We start from the raw sequence: 25,805 nt of genomic DNA, 5'->3' as shown, positions 1-25,805 counted from the left end.
CGATTCCTTAGCATTCCTTAATTTGAGATTAGCAAATTGTCAATCGCAAATTACCCCTTCATTTCCATGGGCCAGGAGGCCCATAGGAATGAAAGTGCAATTTGCAATTAGCACTTTGCTGATCGCAAATTAGGGATGTTTCCCAGGGTGCAGGGGTGTCTCAAGAACACCCTGCTGCACCCCTGAAAAAGACATTTGGGGGCATATGGCGCACATACATGCCCTAAGGGCATGTATGGGCGTCATATGGCACCTTTGGTTTTTATCAAAAAAGATTTTTGATAAGAATTCGCAAATTACCACCAACTAGAAGTTGGTGGTAATTTGCTACTCCTTAATGGCATTTTTTGCATTTTATTTGTTTGATACATTGCATTTAAGGAATCGCAAAATTTGCAATTCCTTAAGTGCAATCGCAAAATAAGGATTAGCAAATTTTGCTAATCCTTATTTTGCATCAAACTTGTTTGATACATTCCATTTGTCTATTTAGCATTCGCAAAGGCCGAAATTCGCAGAATTTCGGCCTTTGCGAATGCTAAATAGCTTGATACATATAGCGGTTAGTCATTTTTCACTTCATGGAGACTTCAAAAGTGTTAGAAATTCATTTTGTAAATACCTAGAACGGTGCAAATGCAGCCATATAGCATTCAGGGCACTACAATTACACCTATATAGTTTTTAAATGATTTTGATGCAATAACATTTTTGACCTCCATGGGGAGGGCACTCAAGCTAAACTTTTACACAGCTCCGAGTTCCACGACCTCGGGTGGAAAAAGTGACTTTGCCCCCTTAAACCCAAAAACTTCAAAAAGTCACCCCTGGAGGCCAGAAATGGGTCTTAGACACTCTTGGTATGTCATCTGAGGTATACTATGGTGCTCTTGGGTCCAGAACTAGAAATGTGATGTGACTCTGATATCTAGGGCCTATAATGGAAAAAATGAATTTGACACCAAACATCTCAAAATGTCTGAAATAGAACTCAGACATGTACCTGGAGGCTGGAAATGAGCCCTAGACACTCTTGCTATATCACCTGAGATATAATATAGGGTCCTGGTGGCCACAGGGACCCAAAAACAGTCAGGTGGGTTGATACTGAAAATTAGCAAAAATCGTCCCAAAATTTTTTTTGACAAGATTTGCTAATTTTCCAAATAGCTCAGAATGGATATCAGAGACACTGTTTGAGTGCGCAAGATATGAATACACTTGTTAGAAAGGTCAGCTCTGATGCTTTCATGTGATATATATAACTTTGATATTATATAAAGTTTTTTTTCCGCTACCAACCAAGGGAAACACCTGATATCGTACCCGATTTTGAGAACATTGGGCTGGGTGGAAAAAGTCACTTTGCCCCCTTAAACCCAAAAACTTCAAAAAGTCACCCCTGGAGGCCAGAAATGGGTCTTAGACACTCTTGGTATGTCATCTGAGGTATACTATGGTCTTCTTGGGTCCAGAACTAGAAATCTGATGTGACTCTGATATCTAGGAGCTATAATGGAAAAAAATGAATTTGACACCAAACACCTCAAAATGTCACAAATAGGAGTCAGACATGTACCTGGAGGCTGGAAATGAGCCCTAGCCACTCTTGTTATATAATCTGAGATATATTATGGGGTCCTGGTGGCTACAGGGACCTGAAAACAGTCATGAGGGTTGATACCGAAAATTAGCAAAAATCGTCAAAAAAAGTTTTTTTGACAAGATTTGCTAATTTTCCAAATAGCTCAGAATGGATATCACAGTCACTTTGTGAGTACCCAGGACCTAAATATACTTGTTAGAAAGCTCAGATCTGATGCTTTCATTTGATCTATCTACCTTTGCTATTATCTGAAGTTTTTTTTTCAGCTTCCAGCCAAGGGAAAAACCTGACATTGTACCCGATTTTGAGCACCTTAGGCTGGATGGAAGAAGTGACTTTGCCCCCTTAAACCCCAAAACTTCAAAAAGTCATCCCTGGAGGCCAGAAATGGGTCTTAGACACTCCTGGTATGTCATCTGAGGTATACTAAGGGGTCCTTAGGTCCAGAACTAGAAATTTGATGTGACTCTGAGCTCAATGTGATGTGACTCTGAGCTATATGGCCTATAATGGAAAAAATGAGTTTGACCCCAAACACCTCGAAATGTCACAAATAGGAGTCAGACATGTACCTGGAGGCTGGAAATGAGCCCTAGCCACTCTTGTTATATCATCTGAGATATATTATGGGGTCCTGGTGGCTACAGGGACCCGAAAACAGTCATGAGGGTTGATACCGAAAATTAGCAAAAATCGTCAAAAAAAGTTTTTTTGACAAGATTTGCTAATTTTCCAAATAGCTCAGAATGGATATCACAGTCACTTTGTGAGTACCCAGGACCTAAATATACTTGTTAGAAAGCTCAGATCTGATGCTTTCATTTGATCTATCTACCTTTGCTATTATCTGAAGTTTTTTTTCAGCTTCCAGCCAAGGGAAGAACCTGACATCGTACCCGATTTTGAGCAACGTAGCCTGGATGGAAGAAGTGACTATGCCCCCTTAAACCCCAAAACTTCAAAAAGTCATCCCTGGAGGCCAGAAATGGGTCTTAGACACTCCTGGTATGTCATCTGAGGTATACTAAGGGGTCCTTAGGTCCAGAACTAGAAATTTGATGTGACTCTGAGCTCAATGTGATGTGACTCTGAGCTCTATGGCCTATATTGGGAAAAATGAGTTTGTTCCCAAACACCTCGAAATGTCACAAATAGGAGTCAGACATGTACCTGGAGGCTGGAAATGAGCCCTAGCCACTCTTGTTATATCATCTGAGATATATTATGGGGTCCTGGTGGCTACAGGGACCTGAAAACAGTCATACAAAGCAATTTGAATCCATACGAGGCAATTTTTAATTTGCGGCCATCTGGTCACCCTTTGAAATGGATAGGATATACTACAGAGGATGTAGTGCACTCTATTTCTTGAAGCATATGATGTACTGACTTAATTTCAATTGCAGTATGTAGCTAAGGCATTTACAATTCATAGTGGTAACTCTCATGGTTGTGGCTTATAGGGACAAGGTACAAATCAAGTGTAACCTTCAGGTAAGTTTTTATTTTTCACTTTCATGTGTGTTGTAGAACACTTTATACTTTTGGCTATAATTCATAGTCTGTACATTATAGAGACATAATTTAAACAGCACTTTGTTCCTAGTGATGTGCATCTTACCCATGTGAATTATTATGTGTGTGGCGTATTGTAAAGTTGTCAAAATTTGAGGTTGAATGTATGACGTTTTTCAATACCGTCGCATGTACGAAAAAGTATGCCTTACATTTTGTCCCATACTTCTAAAACCATACAATCTGGATCCATAATTGGAAGTGCAGCATTAAGCTAACATGATGCCACTGTCCTGTGTTCATTTTCATGCATGTGGAAAGCTTCAAAGTGGTGTGAATCTTTCAGCGATTAAACACATATTTTTAAAAAAATTCCTCCAGCTTTTGCAAAATGTGTCACGTATGTTATGTCATCAGTCAAGATCCATATTAGATAGAGCTTGATTTCCAACTGCAACACATTCTATAACATAGCCTACTACAGTGTGCCATTTTATATGCATGTGGCTCACACACAAGGTGCATACAAAGCAGTTTGAATCCATACGAGGCGATTTTTAATTTGCGGCCATCTGGTCACCCATTGAAATGGATAGGATATATTACATAGTATGTGGTGCACTATAAATCTTGAACCATATGAGGTACTGACCTAATTTCAATCACAGTATGTAGCTAAGACATCTACACTTTATAGTGGTAACTCTCATATTTGTGGCTTATAGGGACAAGGTACAAATCAAGTGTAATCTTCAGGAAAAGTTTTTATTTTTCACTTTCATGTGTGTTGAAGAACACTTTATGCTTTTGGCTACAAAATGTGAAGTTGAATGTATGATGTTTTTCAATAACGTCACATGTGTGAAAAAATATGCCTTACGTTGTGGCCCATAATTCTAAAACCATACAATCTGGATCCATAATTCTGAGTGCAGCATACAGTTACCATCATGCCACTGCCCTGTGGTCATTGTCATGCCTGTGCCATGCTTAGAAGTGGTGAGAATCATTCAGTGATTAAACGCATGTTTTATAAAATTTGCCTCCATTTTTTGCAAAATGAGTCACGTATATTGTGTCATCAGTCATGATCCATACTAGATAGAGCTTGATTTCCAACTGCAACACATTCTATAGCATACCCTACTACATTGTGTCATTTTAAATGCATGTGGCTTACACGTAAGGTACATACAACGCAATATGAATCCATACGACGCGATTTTCAATTTGCGGCCATCTGGTCGTCCCATTGAAATGGATAGGATATTATACATAGCAGAATGTGCCCTATAATTCTTGAAGCATATAAGTTAAAGACTTAATTTCAATTGCAGATTCTAGCTAAGATTCGTATGCATTATTGTACCAATTCTTATGCATGTGGCCCACATAGAAAGTGCACGAAATGGAAGTTGAATCCATAGGAGGCGATTTTCGATTTCCGGCCATCTGGTCACCCAAATCTCAAAGATTATTGTTAATAATTCAGTGTGTTTTTATGCTATTTAGCTAATAATGCATGAACCTGTTTATTAACATGTGCATAATTAGATACCAAAGAGAAAATAATGAAAATGTATTGGTAAACCGTATTTTGGTAGACTTTAAAAAACCCCATTGAAAAACACATGCATCACCAATGCTGCTTTTTGCTTGTGCCTAAAACGAAAATGTGTTATTAAAAAGTGAATATAACACATAGAGATGTTTTTTCTTTTGTTTATGAAGCCTAATGTGAAGGCAGGTCACACCTATGTTTTACTTTGAAAAAATCTCTTTTCTAAAATTTACGGCGTTACCTTGTTTTTTAATATAGCTAAAAAAACAATTGTTAAAGTTGCTTATAAAAAAGTGATCGTAAATGCTATTTTTTGTTTTTTTTCAGCTTGAGGTTCAGTTTAATATGAGTCTTAATTTGATGTATCACTTGCCCTAGTAAACAATCCCCAAAGTCTATTTTTTTTCAATTTTCCCAAGCTCAATGTTAAACACATGCATCACCAATGATGCAAAAAGTCAAGTCAGAAATTTCAAACAGCAATAAAAAAGTGAGAAAAACAGATATTTGAAAAATTCCTTTTGTTTATGCGGCCTTATGTCCAAAGCCATCCAACAAGAGCATTTTTTTTTTATTCGGTCGATTTAAAAAAAATCTGCGAACTATTTTATTTCTCTCAAAAAAGTGCCAAAAAGTGACTTTTTGTGCAAAAAAGTGCCCGTACAATATTTTTTCATCTAATAAACTTTTTATGACTCAGAATACACTTAGGCTTCAGGTCAATGTGTTTTCGTTTGGGGGAGGGGCCCAGGGAAAAAAACACCTTTTTTTTTCTCGGATTGGTCAAAGGTCTGCTTCGGCTGCACCAGTGCTGCTTCGGCTGCACTGGTGCAGCTTCTCAGACTTGAGGCGTTGCACCAGTGCAGCATAGAAAATAAACTTTTTAATAAAAGGATTTAAAACTAATTCAAGATATACATTATCTAAGGAATGTTATAAAAACTCAGATATGGAGAATATTTTTCATTTTCGTCCATTTTTGACCGTTTTGGAGCACTTTGAAGCACTGATGCAGCTTTGGGATTTTTATGGTTATTTTGATCAGAGATGCTCCTAATGTGTTTAAAATTCATGTGGGATGTATCCAAGACACTGCCATCACACCTATATAGTTTTTAAATGATTTTGATGTATTAAAATTTTGACCTCCATAAGGGGGGAAAGGTTGAACTTTTACCCCGCTCGGAGTTCCATGACTTTCGTGACCTTGTCCCCCTGAAATTTAAAATTGCATTTTCAAAGTAATGTGTACAACTATTCATTCTGTGTCATTCATTGTGTGTTTAGCATGCTATTGGGCCACTGTAGCACTTGTTTTTTTTCGTTTTTATGCATTTTTGACCGTTTTTGAACACTTTGATGCTCCAAATGGTCTTTGGACTTAGTCACTTTTTGCTTCATGGAGATTTCAAAAGTGTTAGAAAGTCACTTTGGAGGCACACAGGACAGTGCAAATGCACCTATATAGCAATCAGGACACTCCAATCACACCTATATAGTTTTTAAATGATTTTGATGAATTAAACATTTTGACCTCCATGAGGGGTGGAAAGTTTGAACTTTTACACCGCTCGGAGTTCCATGACTTCTGTGACCTCGTCCCCCTGAAATTTAAAATAGCATTTTCCAAGTAATTTGTAAATATATTCATTCTGGGTCATTCATTGTGTGTTTATCATTCTATTGGGCCAGTGTAGCACTTTGTTTTTTTCATTTTTATGCATTTGTGACCGTTTTTAAAAACTTTCATGCACCAATGATGTCTTTGTACTTCGTCATTTTTCACTTCATGGGGACTTCAAAAGTGTTAGAAATTCATTTTGGAGGCACACAGAACAGTGCAAATGCAGTTACATAGCATTCAGGAGACTGCAATTACACCTATATAGTTTTTAAAAGATTTTGATGTAATAACATTTTTGACCTCCATGGGGAGGGCCCTTAAGCTGAACTTTTACCCAGCTCGGAGTTCCATGACCTTGTCCCCCTGAAATTGAAAATCGAATTTTCAAAGTGTTTAGTAAAACTGTTCATTCTGTGTCGTTCATTATGTCTTTAGCCTGCTATTGGACCACTGCAGCACTATGTTTTGTTAATTTTAACCCAATGTTGACCTTTTTTGACCACTTTGATGCACCAGTGAAGTTTTTGGACTTAGTCATTTTTCACTTTATGGTGACTTCAAAAGTGTTAGAAATTCATTTTGTAAATACCTAGAACGGTGCAAATGCAGCCATATAGCATTCAGGGCACAACAATTACACCTATATAGTTTTTAAATGATTTTGATGCAATAACATTTTTGACCTCCATGGGGAGGGCCCTCAAGCTAAACTTTTACCTAGCTCCGAGTTCCACGACCTCGGGTGGAAAAAGTGACTTTGCCCCCTTAAACCCAAAAACTTCAAAAAGTCACCCCTGGAGGCCAGAAATGGGTCTTAGACACTCTTGGTATGTCATCTGAGGTATACTATGGTGTTCTTGGGTCCAGAACTAGAAATGTGATGTGACTCTGATATCTCGGGCCTATAATGGAAAAAATGAATTTGACACCAAACACCTCAAAATGTCTGAAATAGGACTCAGACATGTACCTGGAGGCTGGAAATGAGCCCTAGACACTCTTGCTATATCACCTGAGATATAATATAGGGTCCTGGTGGCCACAGGGACCCAAAAACAGTCAGGTGGGTTGATACTGAAAATTAGCAAAAATCGTCCCAAAATTTTTTTTGACAAGATTTGCTTATTTTCCAAATAGCTCAGAATGGATATCAGAGACACTGTCTGAGTGCGCAAGATATGAATACACTTGTCAGAAAGGTCAGCTCTGATGCTTTCATGTGATATATATAACTTTGATATTATATAAAGTTTTTTTTCCGCTACCAACCAAGGGAAACACCTGATATCGTACCCGATTTTGAGAACATTGGGCTGGGTGGAAAAAGTCACTTTGCCCCCTTAAACCCAAAAACTTCAAAAGGTCACCCCTGGAGGCCAGAAATGGGTCTTAGACACTCTTGGTATGTCATCTGAGGTATACTATGGTCTTCTTGGGTCCAGAACTAGAAATCTGATGTGACTCTGATATCTAGGAGCTATAATGGAAAAAAATGAATTTGACACCAAACACCTCAAAATGTCACAAATAGGAGTCAGACATGTACCTGGAGGCTGGAAATGAGCCCTAGCCACTCTTGTTATATAATCTGAGATATATTATGGGGTCCTGGTGGCTACAGGGACCTGAAAACAGTCATGAGGTTTGATACCGAAAATTAGCAAAAATCGTCAAAAAAAGTTTTTTTGACAAGATTTGCTAATTTTCCAAATAGCTCAGAATGGATATCACAGTCACTTTGTGAGTACCCAGGACCTAAATATACTTGTTAGAAAGCTCAGATCTGATGCTTTCATTTGATCTATCTACCTTTGCTATTATCTGAAGTTTTTTTTTCAGCTTCCAGCCATGGGAAAAACCTGACATTGTACCCGATTTTGAGCACCTTAGGCTGGATGGAAGAAGTGACTTTGCCCCCTTAAACCCCAAAACTTCAAAAAGTCATCCCTGGAGGCCAGAAATGGGTCTTAGACACTCCTGGTATGTCATCTGAGGTATACTAAGGGGTCCTTAGGTCCAGAACTAGAAATTTGATGTGACTCTGAGCTCAATGTGATGTGACTCTGAGCTATATGGCCTATAATGGAAAAAATGAGTTTGACCCCAAACACCTCGAAATGTCACAAATAGGAGTCAGACATGTACCTGGAGGCTGGAAATGAGCCCTAGCCACTCTTGTTATATCATCTGAGATATATTATGGGGTCCTGGTGGCTACAGGGACCCGAAAACAGTCATGAGGGTTGATACCGAAAATTAGCAAAAATCGTCAAAAAAAGTTTTTTTGACAAGATTTGCTAATTTTCCAAATAGCTCAGAATGGATATCACAGTCACTTTGTGAGTACCCATGACCTAAATATACTTGTTAGAAAGCTCAGATCTGATGCTTTCATTTGATCTATCTACCTTTGCTATTATCTGAAGGTTTTTTTTCAGCTTCCAGCCAAGGGAAGAACCTGACATCGTACCCGATTTTGAGCAACGTAGCCTGGATGGAAGAAGTGACTATGCCCCCTTAAACCCCAAAACTTCAAAAAGTCATCCCTGGAGGCCAGAAATGGGTCTTAGACACTCCTGGTATGTCATCTGAGGTATACTAAGGGGTCCTTAGGTCCAGAACTAGAAATTTGATGTGACTCTGAGCTCAATGTGATGTGACTCTGAGCTCTATGGCCTATATTGGGAAAAATGAGTTTGATCCCAAACACCTCGAAATGTCACAAATAGGAGTCAGACATGTACCTGGAGGCTGGAAATGAGCCCTAGCAACTCTTGTTATATCATCTGAGATATATTATGGGGTCCTGGTGGCTACAGGGACCTGAAAACAGTCATACAAAGCAATTTGAATCCATACGAGGCAATTTTTAATTTGCGGCCATCTGGTCACCCTTTGAAATGGATAGGATATACTACAGAGGATGTAGTGCACTCTATTTCTTGAAGCATATGATGTACTGACTTAATTTCAATTGCAGTATGTAGCTAAGACATTTACAATTCATAGTGGTAACTCTCATGGTTGTGGCTTATAGGGACAAGGTACAAATCAAGTGTAACCTTCAGGTAAGTTTTTATTTTTCACTTTCATGTGTGTTGTAGAACACTTTATACTTTTGGCTATAATTCATAGTCTGTACATTATAGAGACATAATTTAAACAGCACTTTGTTCCTAGTGATGTGCATCTTACCCATGTGAATTATTATGTGTGTGGCGTATTGTAAAGTTGTCAAAATTTGAGGTTGAATGTATGACGTTTTTCAATACCGTCGCATGTACGAAAAAGTATGCCTTACATTTTGTCCCATACTTCTAAAACCATACAATCTGGATCCATAATTGGAAGTGCAGCATTAAGCTAACATGATGCCACTGTCCTGTGTTCATTTTCATGCATGTGGAAAGCTTCAAAGTGGTGTGAATCTTTCAGCGATTAAACACATATTTTTTTAAAAATTCCTCCAGCTTTTGCAAAATGTGTCACGTATGTTATGTCATCAGTCAAGATCCATATTAGATAGAGCTTGATTTCCAACTGCAACACATTCTATAACATAGCCTACTACAGTGTGCCATTTTATATGCATGTGGCTCACACACAAGGTGCATACAAAGCAATTTGAATCCATACGAGGCGATTTTTAATTTGCGGCCATCTGGTCACCCATTGAAATGGATAGGATATATTACATAGTATGTGGTGCACTATAAATCTTGAACCATATGAGGTACTGACCTAATTTCAATCACAGTATGTAGCTAAGACATCTACACTTTATAGTGGTAACTCTCATATTTGTGGCTTATAGGGACAAGGTACAAATCAAGTGTAATCTTCAGGAAAAGTTTTTATTTTTCACTTTCATGTGTGTTGAAGAACACTTTATGCTTTTGGCTACAAAATGTGAAGTTGAATGTATGATGTTTTTCAATAACGTCACATGTGTGAAAAAATATGCCTTACGTTGTGGCCCATAATTCTAAAACCATACAATCTGGATCCATAATTCTGAGTGCAGCATACAGTTACCATCATGCCACTGCCCTGTGGTCATTGTCATGCCTGTGCCATGCTTAGAAGTGGTGAGAATCATTCAGTGATTAAACGCATGTTTTATAAAATTTGCCTCCATTTTTTGCAAAATGAGTCACGTATATTGTGTCATCAGTCATGATCCATACTAGATAGAGCTTGATTTCCAACTGCAGCACATTCTATAGCATACCCTACTACATTGTGTCATTTTAAATGCATGTGGCTTACACGTAAGGTACATACAACGCAATATGAATCCATACGACGCGATTTTCAATTTGCGGCCATCTGGTCGTCCCATTGAAATGGATAGGATATTATACATAGCAGAATGTGCCCTATAATTCTTGAAGCATATAAGTTAAAGACGTAATTTCAATTGCAGATTCTAGCTAAGATTCGTATGCATTATTGTACCAATTCTTATGCATGTGGCCCACATAGAAAGTGCACGAAATGGAAGTTGAATCCATAGGAGGCGATTTTCGATTTCCGGCCATCTGGTCACCCAAATCTCAAAGATTATTGTTAATAATTCAGTGTGTTTTTATGCTATTTAGCTAATAATGCATGAACCTGTTTATTAACATGTGCATAATGAGATACCAAAGAGAAAATAATGAAAATGTATTGGTAAACCGTATTTTGGTAGACTTTAACCCCTTCGCTGCTAGGCCTTTTCCCCCTCCTGTGCTAAGGCTTTTTTTGGTGTTTTGGGGTAGTGCGCGCTTAGGCCCTTGTAACTTTTTGACCACATAAGGGATCCGCGCCAAATTTGCGTCCTTTTCTTCCAACATCATGGGGATTCTAAAGGCGCCCAGGGTTTGTGGATTCCCTTGGAGGGGTCCCAGAAATTAACCAAAATATAGTGTTTTTTTTGTTTTTTTCAGAAAAATGGGAAAAACGGGCTGCAAATGAAAGCCTCTGGCTTTTTCCCTGAATATGGTATCAAAAAAGGGTTTGTGGGGCTGAATTCTCCATTTTCTCAGCTTTTAGGGAATGACAGTGTTTTGTCAGAGAACCGAAATTTTTCACTCAGTTTTGGCATTTTTCTGGGACATAGCCTATTTTTGCTATTTTTAGAGCTTTCCACCTCCTTCCAGTTAATGGTAGAAATGAGTTTGAAAGCAATAATGGATCCTGGAAAGCTTTACATTTCCGAAAAATAGACAAAATACTGAATTCAGAAAGGGGTCATTTGTCTAAATCCATGAAGGTTTCGTTATAGAAACTAACAGTTAGATATTGGAATATTTGAAAATTTGTTGAAAACAACGGCCTTTTGTCTCAACGTTTTCACCTATAACTTTCTCTAATTTTGACAGCTCTTGGAAAGCAATATACCGTTACATCCGTTAGACCTTCCTGGTTGTGGGGATATATGGGACTTGTAGTTTCACCAAGAACCCGACGAACCCAGATCCAAAAACTGAGCAGCAACTTGCAATGGTATTTTTTCATTTACTGGGTATAGTGCACTTTGTCTTGGAAAATGTACACATGGAATAATCTGCATGAAAGACACCTATGTATGTATGAATTGGGTACAAATTATAGAGTTCAGAAACAGTATATAATTGCACATTTTCAAAGTTGGGAATACTCATACTAGCATGAGAATTATTGGTCATTTTTCATAAAGTTTTTTTTTCTACACAATATCTTTCATTCAAAGGGAGAAATGCAAGAAAGCTCAATTGGTAATAACAGTTGATTTACAAATCTGAATTACCCCAAGTGTCCCGATAAAAATGGTACCTCACTTGTGTGGGTCGGCCTTGTGCCTGCGACAGGAAACGGCGCAAAATGCAACGTGCTCACACCTAAATTTTGCAGTTACAAATTGACCCTTTTTTGGCAAAGTGCCTACCTGTAGTTTTTGCACCCTAGTTCTTCCGGCACCTAGGGAAACCTAGCAAACCTATACATTTTTGAAAAGTAGACACCCAGGGGAATTCAGGATGGGATGACTCGACTGCCTACCACCAGGTTTTGTTACCCAGAATCCCTTGCAAAGCTCAGATTTTGACAAAAAAAACACATTTTCCTCACATTTCTGTGGTGGAAAGTTCTGGAATCTGCGTGGATTAACAAATTTCCACGCACCCAGCGTGCCCCCAGGTCTCCCGAAAAAAATGGTACCTCACTTGTGTGGGTCGGCCTTGTGCCTACGACGGGAAACGGCACAAAATGCAACGTGGTCGCTCCTCAATTTCCCAGTGAAATCTTAAGCTCTTTGGACAAAGAGACTACCTTTTGTTTTTGAGCCGTAGCTCAACCAGCACCTAGGGAAACCTAGCAAACCTATACATTTTTGAGAACTAGACACCCAGGGCAATTCAGGATGGGGTGAATCGTCTGCCTACCCCCAGGTTTTGTTACCCAGAATCCCTTGCAAACATAAATATTTGACCAAAAAAACACATTTTCCTCACATTTCTGTGGTGGAAAGTTCTGGAATCTGCGTGGATCAACAAATTTCCACCCACCCAGCGTGCCCCTAGGTCTCCCGAAAAAAATGGTACCTCACTTGCGTGGGTAGGCATAGTGGCTGCGACATGAAACCGCGCAAAACGCAGCATGGTCGCATCTCAATTTCCCAGTGAAATTTAGCACGATTCGGACAAAAAGACTACCTTTTGTTTTTGCGCCGTAGCTCTGCCAGCACCTAGGGAAACCTAGCAACCCTATACATTTCTGAAAACTAGACAACCAGGGCAATTCAGGATGGGGTGACTCGTCTGCCTACCCCCAGGTTTTGTTACCCAGAATCCCTTACAAACATAAAAATTTGACCAAAAAAACACATTTTCCTCACATTTCTGTGGTGGAAAGTTCTGGAATCTGCGTGGATCAACAAATTTCCACCCACCCAGCGTGCCCCCAGGTCTACCGAAAAAAATGGTACCTCACTTGCGTGGGTAGGCATAGTGGCTGCGACATGAAACAGCGCAAAACGCAGCATGGTCGCACCTCAATTTCCCAGTGAAATTTTGCACGATTTGGACAAAAAGACTACCTTTTGTTTTTGCGCCGTAGCTCTGCCAGCACCTAGGGAAACCTAGCAAACCTATACATTTCTGAAAACTAGACACCCAGGGCAATTCAGGATGGGGTGACTCGTCTGCCTACCCCCAGGTTTTGTTACCCAGAATCCCTTTCAAACAAAAAAATTTAACCAAAAAAACACATTTTCCTCACATTTCTGTGGTGGAAAGTTCTGGAATCTGCGTGGATCAACAAATTTCCACCCACCCAGCGTGCCCCCAGGTCTCCCGAAAAAAATGGTACCTCACTTGCGTGGGTAGGCATAGTGGCTGCGACATGAAACAGCGCAAAACGCAGCATGGTCGCACCTCAATTTCCCAGTGAAATTTAGCACGATTCGGACAAAAAGACTACCTTTTGTTTTTGCGCCGTAGCTCTGCCAGCACCTAGGGAAACCTAGCAAACCTATACATTTCTGAAAACTAGACACACAGGGCAATTCAGGATGGGGTGACTCGTCTGCCTACCCCCAGGTTTTGTTACCCAGAATCCCTTTCAAACAAAAAAATTTGACCAAAAAAACACATTTTCCTCACATTTCTGTGGTGGAAAGTTCTGGAATCTGCGTGGATCAACAAATTTCCACCCACCCAGCGTGCCCCCAGGTCTCCCGAAAACAATGGTACCTCACTTGCATGGGTAGGCATAGTGGCTGCGACATGAAACAGCGCAAAACGCAGCATGGTCGCACCTCAATTTCCCAGTGAAATTTAGCACGATTCGGACAAAAAGACTACCTTTTGTTTTTGCGCCGTAGCTCTGCCAGCACCTAGGGAAACCTAGCAAACCTATACATTTCTGAAAACTAGACACCCAGGGCAATTCAGGATGGGGTGACTCGTCTGCCTACCCCCAGGTTTTGTTACCCAGAATCCCTTACAAACATAAAAATTTGACCAAAAAAACACATTTTCCTCACATTTCTGTGGTGGAAAGTTCTGGAATCTGCGTGGATCAACAAATTACCACCCACCCAGCGTGCCCCCAGGTCTCCCGAAAAAAATGGTACCTCACTTGCGTGGGTAGGCATAGTGGCTGCGACATGAAACAGCGCAAAACGCAGCATGGTCGCACCTCAATTTCCCAGTGAAATTTTGCACGATTCGGACAAAAAGACTACCTTTTGTTTTTGCGCCGTAGCTCTGCCAGCACCTAGGGAAACCTAGCAAACCTATACATTTCTGAAAACTAGACACCCAGGGCAATTCAGGATGGGGTGACTCGTCTGCCTACCCCCAGGTTTTGTTACCCAGAATCCCTTACAAACATAAAAAGTTGACCAAAAAAACACATTTTTCTCACATTTCTGTGGTGGAAAGTTCGGGAATCTGCGTGGATCAACAAATTTCCACCCACCCAGCGTGCCCCCAGGTCTCCCGAAAAAAATGGTACCTCACTTGCGTGGGTAGGCATAGTGGCTGCGACATGAAACAGCGCAAAACGCAGCATGGTCGCACCTCAATTTCCCAGTGAAATTTAGCACGATTCGGACAAAAAGACTACCTTTTGTTTTTGCGCCGTAGCTCTGCCAGCACCTAGGGAAACCTAGCAAACCTATACATTTTTGAAAACTAGACACCCAGGGAAATTCAGGATGGGGTGACTCGTCTGCCTACCCCCAGGTTTTGTTACCCAGAATCCCTTACAAACATAAAAATTTGACCAAAAAAACACATTTTCCTCACATTTCTGTGTTGGAAAGTTCTGGAATCTGCGTCGAGCAACAAATTTCTACCCACCCAGCGTGCCCCCAGGTCTCCCGAAAAAAATGGTACCTCACTTGCGTGGGTAGGCATAGTGGCTGCGACATGAAACAGCGCAAAACGCAGCATGGTCGCACCTCAATTTCCCAGTGAAATTTAGCACGATTCGGACAAAAAGACTACCTTTTGTTTTTGCGCCGTAGCTCTGCCAGCACCTAGGGAAACCTAGCAAACCTATACATTTCTGAAAACTAGACACCCAGGGCAATTCAGGATGGGGTGACTCGTCTGCCTACCCCCAGGTTTTGTTACCCAGAATCCCTTACAAACATAAAAATTTGACCAAAAAAACACATTTGTCTCACATTTCTGTGGTGGAAAGTTCTGGAATCTGCGTGAATCAACAAATTTCCACCCACCCAGCGTGCCCCCAGGTCTCCCTAAAAAAATGGTACCTCACTTGCGTGGGTAGGCATAGTGGCTGCGACCTGAAACAGCGCAAAACGCAGCATGGTCGCACCTCAATTTCCCAGTGAAATTTAGCACGATTCGGACAAAAAGACTACCTTTTGTTTTTGCGCCGTAGCTCTGCCAGCACCTAGGGAAACCTAGCAAACCTATACATTTTTGAAAACTAGACACCCAGGGGAATTCAGGATGGGGTGACTCGTCTGCCTACCCCCAGGTTTTGTTACCCAGAATCCCTTACAAACATAAAAATTTGACCAAAAAAACACATTTTCCTCACATTTCTGTGGTGGAAAGTTCTGGAATCTGCGTGGAGCAACAAATTTCCACTCACCCAGCGTGCCCCCAGGTCTCCCGAAAAAAACGGTACCTCACTTGCGTGGATAGACATAGTGGCTGCAACAGGAAACGGTTCAAATCGTATGGTGGTGAATTTACATTACCTTATTGCAAAACTACCTTGATTTTGGGGGGGGGATCTGAATTTGTGGCCCGGGGCTCGGTGGTATTCTTTGCAAAGTAGCAAACCCAAACAGTTCTGAAAACTAGACACCTGGGGGAGTCCAGGGAGGTATGGCATGCATGGGTCCCCCAATGTTTTCCTACCCAGAACTCTCTGCAAACCTTAAAATTAGGTAAAAATTGCCCTTTTCCAAACTTTTTGGCGTGGGATCGCCGTGCCGGCAAAAAAGTCGTACCACCCTGCGTTCCCCTTGTTCTCCCGAGTAAAAGGATACCTCACTTGTGTGGGTGCCCCAAAGCAGAACACCCCAAAAATGAATTTTGAAAAAAGTAGTTTTTACTCACATTTACGTTTTACAAATTAAGCACCCCAGCCTAAGTCACTTGCCTTTGGCCCACCCACACAAGTGAGGTATCATTTTACTCGGGAGAACAAGGGAAACGCTGGGTGGTAGGACATATGTTCCGGCAGCGAGATCCCACCCAAAAAAGTATGGAAAAGTGGGTTTTTGGACCAAAATTTCAGGTTTGCAGGGGTTTCTGGGTAGCAAAACATTGGGGGACCCACGCATGCCATACCACCCTGGACTCCCCCGGGTGTCTAGTTCTCAGAACTGTTTGGGTTTGGTAGTTTCCAAAGATGCCTGCCAAGCCCCGGGCCAAAAGCTCAGGTAACCCCCTCAAAAAATAAGATTATTTGGCTAAAGGTAATGTTTTCGTCTCCACAGTATGAATTGGGCCTTTTCCTAAAGCAGCCGCTATGCCTACCCACGCAAGTGAGGTACCATTTTTATCGGGAGACCTTGGGGAACGCTGGGTGGGAGGTAATTTGTGTGAGCCCAGTGATGCCACGCTTGTCCACACTAAAACGTGTGAAAAAACTGATTTTTTTCCAAGCAAAAAATGAGGTTTGCAAGGGATTCTGGGTAAAGGAACGTTGGAGGATCCACGCAAGCCATACCTCCCTGGACTCCCCCAGGTGTCTACTTTTCAGAAATGTGTGGGTTTGGTAGGTTTCCCTAGATGGCTGTCTCGCACGGGGCCAGAAACACGGGTAACCCCTCTTGCAAAAGCTGGTGGACATGAATTCTCCAGCTTTTGCAAGAGGGGTTACCTGGGTTTCTGGCCCCGTGCGAGACAGCCATCTAGGGAAACCTACCAAACCCACACATTTCTGAAAAGTAGACACCCGGGGGAGTCCAGGGAGGTATGGCATGCATGGGTCCCCCAATGTTTTCCTACCCAGAACTCCTTGCAAACCTTAATTAGGTAAAAATAGCACTTTCCCAAAAATTTTGCCGTGGGATCGCCGTGCCGGCAAAAATGTCCTACCACCCAGCGTTCCCCTTGTTCTCCCGAGTAAAAGGGTACCTCACCTTAACAGAGTTACTCAAAAGTCAAACATTCAAGCACGGCTATCTATTCCTCAAAGACACACACATACAGGTTGGATTTGGCACGAGGGCGAGTGATGGTTCAGTATATAAAATTTTATTAACAAGATATTTCAAAAAAATGAAATGCTCTGTCAATAAATAAATGCATAAAAACCGAACCAGTGACTCGCAACTCGTGAGCTGTAAAGCCACGACAAGGCACCAACCGTTTTACAGGCCATTCACGCACCTTTCATACCTGATACAAACAAGACCACTGACACCATCTGGAATAAAAGCAACACATTACAACAATCACAATAAGGGACAAGGTACACCCTAATGCAGAAAGAGAAAAAAAAACAATTATTACTGCACACCCATCTAATCCGCAAGCACACACACATACTGGTTGGATTTGGCACGAGGGTGAGTGATGATTCAGTACATACAATTGTATACGCAAGTAATTTCACAAAAATGAAATACACTGTGTATAATTGCAAGTATGATAAACTGAACCACTGACTCACAGCTCGTGAGCTGTAAAGCCACGTCAAGGCACCAACCTCTTTACAGGCCATTCATACACCTTTCGTACGTGTGACACATTCAAAACATTCACAACGCCAGCCGCGGACCCATCACATTTCAACACTCACACCAGCAAACAGCGCCATTCAAGGGCCCATCACTTTCACACGCCCACATTTCTGACACTGGAACTACACAAATTGATGGACTGCGTGGAGTGTCACTCAACAAGCAGTGTGTGCAGTGACCAACAGAAAGTAACTACTCACACACCGCCAGCCGAGCGCCAGTCCACCCACACCACCAGCCAAGCACCAGACCATGCACACCGCCAGCCAAACACTCAGCGCACACCACCAGCCAAGCGCCTCTCCACGCACACCGCCAGCCAAGCACCACTCCGTGCACAGACAGCTAAACACCGCTCCACGCACACCCTCCAGCCAAGTACCACTCCACAAACACCACCAGCCAAGCGCCACTCCACACACACTGCCAGCCAAGCACCATTCCACACACACTGCCAGCCAAGCACCACTCCACACACACCGCCAGCCAAGCAGCACTCCACACACACCGCCAGCCAAGCACCACTCCATGCACACCGCCAGCCAAGCACCACTCCATGCACAGACAGCCAAGCACCACTCCACGAACACCACCAGCCAAGCGCCACTCCACACACACCGCCAGCAAAGCACCACTCCACACACACCGCCAGCCAAGCACCACTCCACACACACCGCCAGCCAAGCACCACTCCACACACACCGCCAGCCAAGCAGCACTCCGTGCACAGACAGCCAAGTACCACTCCACGAACACCACCAGCCAAGCGCCACTCCACACACACCGCCAGCCAAGCACCACTCCGTGCACAGACAGCCAAGCACCACTCCACACACACCGCCAGCTAAGCACCACTCCACACACACCGCCAGCCAAGCACCACTCCACACACACCGCCAGCCAAGCACCACTCCACACACACCGCCAGCCAAGCACCACTCCACACACACCGCCAGCCAAGCACCACTCCACACACACCGCCAGCCAAGCACCACTCCATGCACAGACAGCCAAGTACCACTCCACGAACACCACCAGCCAAGCACCACTCCACACACACCGCCAGCCAAGCACCACTCCACACACACCGCCAGCCAAGCACCACTCCACACACACCGCCAGCCAAGCACCACTCCACACACACCGCCAGCCAAGCACCACTCCACACACACCGCCAGCCAAGCACCACTCCATGCACAGACAGCCAAGTACCACTCCACGAACACCGCCAGCCAAGCACCACTCCATGCACAGACAGCAAAGTAGCACTCCACGCACACCACCTGCCAGGCGCCACTCCACAAGCACCACCAGCCAAGCACCACTCACCGCCAGCCAAGCACCATCCAGCCAAGTGCCACTCCACACACACCGCCAGCCAAGCAGCACTCCGTGCACAGACAGCAAAGTAGCACTCCACGCACACCACCAGCCAAGCGCCACTCCACACACACCGCCAGCCAAGCAGCACTCCGTGCACAGACAGCAAAGTAGCACTCCACGCACACCACCAGCCAAGCGCCACTCCACACACACCGCCAGCCAAGCAGCACTCCGTGCACAGACAGCAAAGTAGCACTCCACGCACACTAACAGCCAAGCGCCACTCCACACACACCGCCAGCCAAGCACCACTCCGTGCACAGACAGCAAAGTAGCACTCCACGCACACCACCTGCCAAGCGCCACTCCACAAGCACCACCAGCCAAGCACCACTCACCGCCAGCCAAGCACCATCCAGCCAAGCGCCACTCCACACACACCGCCAGCCAAGCGCCACTCCACACACACCGCCAGCCAAGCAGCACTCCGTGCACAGACAGCAAAGTAGCACTCCACGCACACTAACAGCCAAGCACCACTCCACACACACCGCCAGCCAAGCACCACTCCGTGCACAGACAGCAAAGTAGCACTCCACGCACACCACCTGCCAAGCGCCACTCCACAAGCACCACCAGCCAAGCACCACTCACCGCCAGCCAAGCACCATCCAGCCAAGCGCCACTCCACACACACCGCCAGCCAAGCGCCACTCCACACACACCGCCAGCCAAGCAGCACTCCGTGCACAGACAGCAAAGTAGCACTCCACGCACACTAACAGCCAAGCACCACTCCACACACACCGCCAGCCAAGCACCACTCCGTGCACAGACAGCAAAGTAGCACTCCACGCACACCACCTGCCAAGCGCCACTCCACAAGCACCACCAGCCAAGCACCACTCACCGCCAGCCAAGCACCATCCAGCCAAGCGCCACTCCACACACACCGCCAGCCAAGCGCCACTCCACACACACCGCCAGCCAAGCAGCACTCCGTGCACAGACAGCAAAGTAGCACTCCACGCACACCACCAGCCAAGCGCCACTCCACACACACCGCCAGCCAAGCAGCACTCCGTGCACAGACAGCAAAGTAGCACTCCACGCACACCACCAGCCAAGCGCCACTCCACACACACCGCCAGCCAAGCAGCACTCCGTGCACAGACAGCAAAGTAGCACTCCACGCACACCACCAGCCAAGCGCCACCCCACACACAACACCAGCCAAGCAGCACTCCGTGCACAGACAGCAAAGTAGCACTCCACGCACACCACCAGCCAAGCGCCACTCCACACACACCACCAGCCAAGCAGCACTCCGTGCACAGACAGCAAAGTAGCACTCCACGCACACCACCAGCCAAGCGCCACTCCACACACACCGCCAGCCAAGCACCACTCCGTACACAGACAGCCAAGTACCACTCTACACACACCACCAGCCAAGCGCCACTCCACACACACCGCCAGCCAAGCACCACTCCGTGCATAGATAGCCAAGTACCCCTCCACGCACACCGCCAGCCAAACACCACTCAGCGCACACCGACAGCCAAGTACCACTCCATACACACCGCCAGCCAAGCACCGCTCCACGCACACCATCCAGCCAAGTACCACTCCCCACACACACCACCAGCAAACATGCCCAAGGGGTCGCTTCCTAAAAACTTTGTGTTAGTGGGCATTTTCCGCCCCCCCTGGGGGCAAAACGGCAAAAAAAACAGGCCGATTTGCCCCCAGGGTGGACAGAAAAACAAAAACACAATCATGTCCACCTGGAAGCGACCCTTACCCAAGGGGTCGCTTCCCAAAACAAACACATTGCCCCAACAAAAATCCCTGGTTCTAGTGGGTAATTTCTGCCCCCCCTGGGGGCAAAACGGCCGAAAAACGGGCCGATTTCCCCCCAGGGGGGCAGAAAAACGAAAACATACTCAGACCCCACCTGGAAGCGACCCTTGCCCAAGGGGTCGCTTCCTAAAAACTAAAATTACATCCCTGGTGTCTAGTGGGCATTTTCTGTCCCCCCTGGGGGCAAAACGGCAAAAAAAAACAGGCCGATTTGCCCCCAGGGGGGACAGAAAAACGTAAACAAAATCAATGGCCGCCATCTTTGTAAAAATCTATATCCCTGGTGCTAGTGGGGAATTTCTGCCCCCCCTGGGGGCAAAACGGCCGAAAAAACGGGCCGATTTCCCCCCAGGGGGGGCAGAAAAACGAAAACATACTGCCAGCCAGCCTGGAAGCGGCCCTTGCCCAAGGGGTCACTTCCTGAAAACTAAAAGTATATCCCTGGTGTCTAGTGGGGGCATTTCCGCCGCACAATCGCGACGCTGTGCGCGATCGTGAGGCAGAAATGCCCTGCAAAGAGACATCAGGGGAAAGGAAAATCTCTTTCCTCTCCCCTGATGCCTCTTCGCTGCCCCCAAACCCCCGCCAGCCTCGAGAAACCTACCTTCTTTCCCAGCGCGCAGGAAGCAAATGGCTTCCCGAGCGCTGGGAATCCCTGATGATGTCAGCGCGCGCTGTGCGCGCTGACGTCATCAGGGATTACCATGGGGGGGGGCGGGGGCGGCAGCGGAAGCTCTTCCACTGCCGCCCCCAGCAAAACAACGACGATCAGAGAGCCTCGGGGGGAGCGCCAGCGCTTCCCCCGAGGGTGGGGCTGATGACGAGCTGGCCTTGTCATCCGCGCAGGACAGGTAAGCGCGATGACGAGCCCAGCTCGTCATTAGCCCCGAAGGGGTTAAAAAACCCCATTGAAAAACACATGCATCACCAATGCTGCTTTTTGCTTGTGCCTAAAACGAAAATGTGTTATTAAAAAGTGAATATAACACATAGAGATGTTTTTTCTTTTGTTTATGAAGCCTAATGTGAAGGCAGGTCACACCTATGTTTTACTTTGAAAAAATCTCTTTTCTAAAATTTACGGCGTTACCTTGTTTTTTAATACAGCTAAAAAAACAATTGTTAAAGTCGCTTATAAAAAAGTGATCGTAAATGCTATTTTGTTTTTTTTTTCAGCTTGAGGTTCAGTTTAATATGAGTCTTAATTTGATGTATCACTTGCCCTAGTAAACAATCCCCAAAGTCTATTTTTTTTCAATTTTCCCAAGCTCAATGTTAAACACATGCATCACCAATGATGCAAAAAGTGAAGTCAGAAATTTCAAACAGCAATAAAAAAGTGAGAAAAACAGATATTTGAAAAATTCCTTTTGTTTATGCGGCCTTATGTCCAAAGCCATCCAACAAGAGCATTTTTTTTTTATTCGGTCGATTTAAAAAAAATCTGCGAACTATTTTATTTCTCTCAAAAAAGTGTCAAAAAGTGACTTTTTGTGCAAAAAAGTGCCCGTACAATATTTTTTCATCTAATAAACTTTTTATGACTCAGAATACACTTAGGCTTCAGGTCAATGTGTTTTCGTTTGGGGGAGGGGCCCAGGGAAAAAACACCTTTTTTTCTCGGATTGGTCAAAGGTCAGGCTACCAGCTTGACTCTTGTTGCACCAGTGCTGCTTCGGCTGCACCAGTGCTGCTTCGGCTGCACTGGTGCAGCTTCTCAGACTTGAGGCGTTGCACCAGTGCAGCATAGAAAAGAAACTTTTTAATAAAAGGATTTAAAACTAATTCAAGATATACATTATCTAAGGAATGTTATAAAAACTCAGATATGGAGAATATTTTTCATTTTCGTCCATTTTTGACCGTTTTGGAGCACTTTGAAGCACTGATGCAGCTTTGGGATTTTTATGGTTATTTTGATCAGAGATGCTCCTAATGTGTTTAAAATTCATGTGGGATGTATCCAAGACACTGCCATCACACCTATATAGTTTTTAAATGATTTTGATGTATTAAAATTTTGACCTCCATAAGGGGGGAAAGGTTGAACTTTTACCCCGCTCGGAGTTCCATGACTTTCGTGACCTTGTCCCCCTGAAATTTAAAATTGCATTTTCAAAGCAATGTGTACAACTATTCATTCTGTGTCATTCATTGTGTGTTTAGCATGCTATTGGGCCACTGTAGCACTTGTTTTTTTTTCGTTTATATGCATTTTTGACCGTTTTTGAACACTTTGATGCTCCAAATGGTCTTTGGACTTAGTCACTTTTTGCTTCATGGAGATTTCAAAAGTGTTAAAAAGTCACTTTGGAGGCACACAGGACAGTGCAAATGCACCTATATAGCAATCAGGACACTCCAATCACACCTATATAGTTTTTAAATGATTTTGATGAATTAAACATTTTGACCTCCATGAGGGGTGGAAAGTTTGAACTTTTACCCCGCTCGGAGTTCCATGACTTCTGTGACCTCGTCCCCCTGAAATTTAAAATAGCATTTTCCAAGTAATTTGTAAATATATTCATTCTGGGTCATTCATTGTGTGTTTAGCTTGCTATTGGGCCAGTGTAGCACTTTGTTTTTTTCATTTTTATGCATTTGTGACCGTTTTTAAACACTTTCATGCACCAATGATGTCTTTGTACTTCGTCATTTTTCACTTCATGGGGACTTCAAAAGTGTTAGAAATTCATTTTGGAGGCACACAGAACAGTGCAAATGCAGTTACATAGCATTCAGGAGACTGCAATTACACCTATATAGTTTTTAAAAGATTTTGATGTAATAACATTTTTGACCTCCATGGGGAGGGCCCTTAAGCTGAACTTTTACCCAGCTCGGAGTTCCATGACCTTGTCCCCCTGAAATTGAAAATCGAATTTTCAAAGTGTTTAGTAAAACTGTTCATTCTGTGTCATTCATTATGTCTTTAGCCTGCTATTGGACCACTGCAGCACTATGTTTTGTTAATTTTAACCCAATGTTGACCTTTTTTGACCACTTTGATGCACCAGTGAAGTTTTTGGACTTAGTCATTTTTCACTTCATGGAGACTTCAAAAGTGTTAGAAATTCATTTTGTAAATACCTAGAACGGTGCAAATGCAGCCATATAGCATTCAGGGCACTACAATTACACCTATATAGTTTTTAAATGATTTTGATGCAATAACATTTTTGACCTCCATGGGGAGGGCACTCAAGCTAAACTTTTACCCAGCTCCGAGTTCCACGACCTCGGGTGGAAAAAGTGACTTTGCCCCCTTAAACCCAAAAACTTCAAAAAGTCACCCCTGGAGGCCAGAAACGGGTCTTAGACACTCTTGGTATGTCATCTGAGGTATACTATGGTGTTCTTGGGTCCAGAACTAGAAATGTGATGTGACTCTGATATCTAGGGCCTATAATGGAAAAAATGAATTTGACACCAAACACCTCAAAATGTCTGAAATAGGACTCAGACATGTACCTGGAGGCTGGAAATGAGCCCTAGACACTCTTGCTATAGCACCTGAGATATAATATAGGGTCCTGGTGGCCACAGGGACCCAAAAACAGTCAGGTGGGTTGATACTGAAAATTAGCAAAAATCGTCCCAAAAATTTTTTTGACAAGATTTGCTAATTTTCCAAATAGCTCAGAATGGATATCAGAGACACTGTTTGAGTGCGCAAGATATGAATACACTTGTTAGAAAGGTCAGCTCTGATGCTTTCATGTGATATATATAACTTTGATATTATATAAAGTTTTTTTTCCGCTACCAACCAAGGGAAACACCTGATATCGTACCCGATTTTGAGAACATTGGGCTGGGTGGAAAAAGTCACTTTGCCCCCTTAAACCCAAAAACTTCAAAAAGTCACCCCTGGAGGCCAGAAATGGGTCTTAGACACTCTTGGTATGTCATCTGAGGTATACTATGGTCTTCCTGGGTCCAGAACTAGAAATCTGATGTGACTCTGATATCTAGGAGCTATAATGGAAAAAAATGAATTTGACACCAAACACCTCAAAATGTCACAAATAGGAGTCAGACATGTACCTGGAGGCTGGAAATGAGCCCTAGCCACTCTTGTTATATAATCTGAGATATATTATGGGGTCCTGGTGGCTACAGGGACCTGAAAACAGTCATGAGGGTTGATACCGAAAATTAGCAAAAATCGTCAAAAAAAGTTTTTTTGACAAGATTTGCTAATTTTCCAAATAGCTCAGAATGGATATCACAGTCACTTTGTGAGTACCCAGGACCTAAATATACTTGTTAGAAAGCTCAGATCTGATGCTTTCATTTGATCTATCTACCTTTGCTATTATCTGAAGTTTTTTTTTCAGCTTCCAGCCATGGGAAAAACCTGACATTGTACCCGATTTTGAGCACCTTAGGCTGGATGGAAGAAGTGACTTTGCCCCCTTAAACCCCAAAACTTCAAAAAGTCATCCCTGGATGCCAGAAATGGGTCTTAGACACTCCTGGTATGTCATCTGAGGTATACTAAGGGGTCCTTAGGTCCAGAACTAGAAATTTGATGTGACTCTGAGCTCAATGTGATGTGACTCTGAGCTATATGGCCTATAATGGAAAAAATGAGTTTGACCCCAAA

The sequence above is a fragment of the Lissotriton helveticus genome, assembly GCF_964261635.1.
Source record: "Lissotriton helveticus chromosome 1_1 unlocalized genomic scaffold, aLisHel1.1 SUPER_1_unloc_19, whole genome shotgun sequence".
Taxonomy (NCBI): Eukaryota; Metazoa; Chordata; class Amphibia; order Caudata; family Salamandridae; genus Lissotriton; species Lissotriton helveticus.
This window is presented reverse-complemented; position numbering follows the sequence as displayed.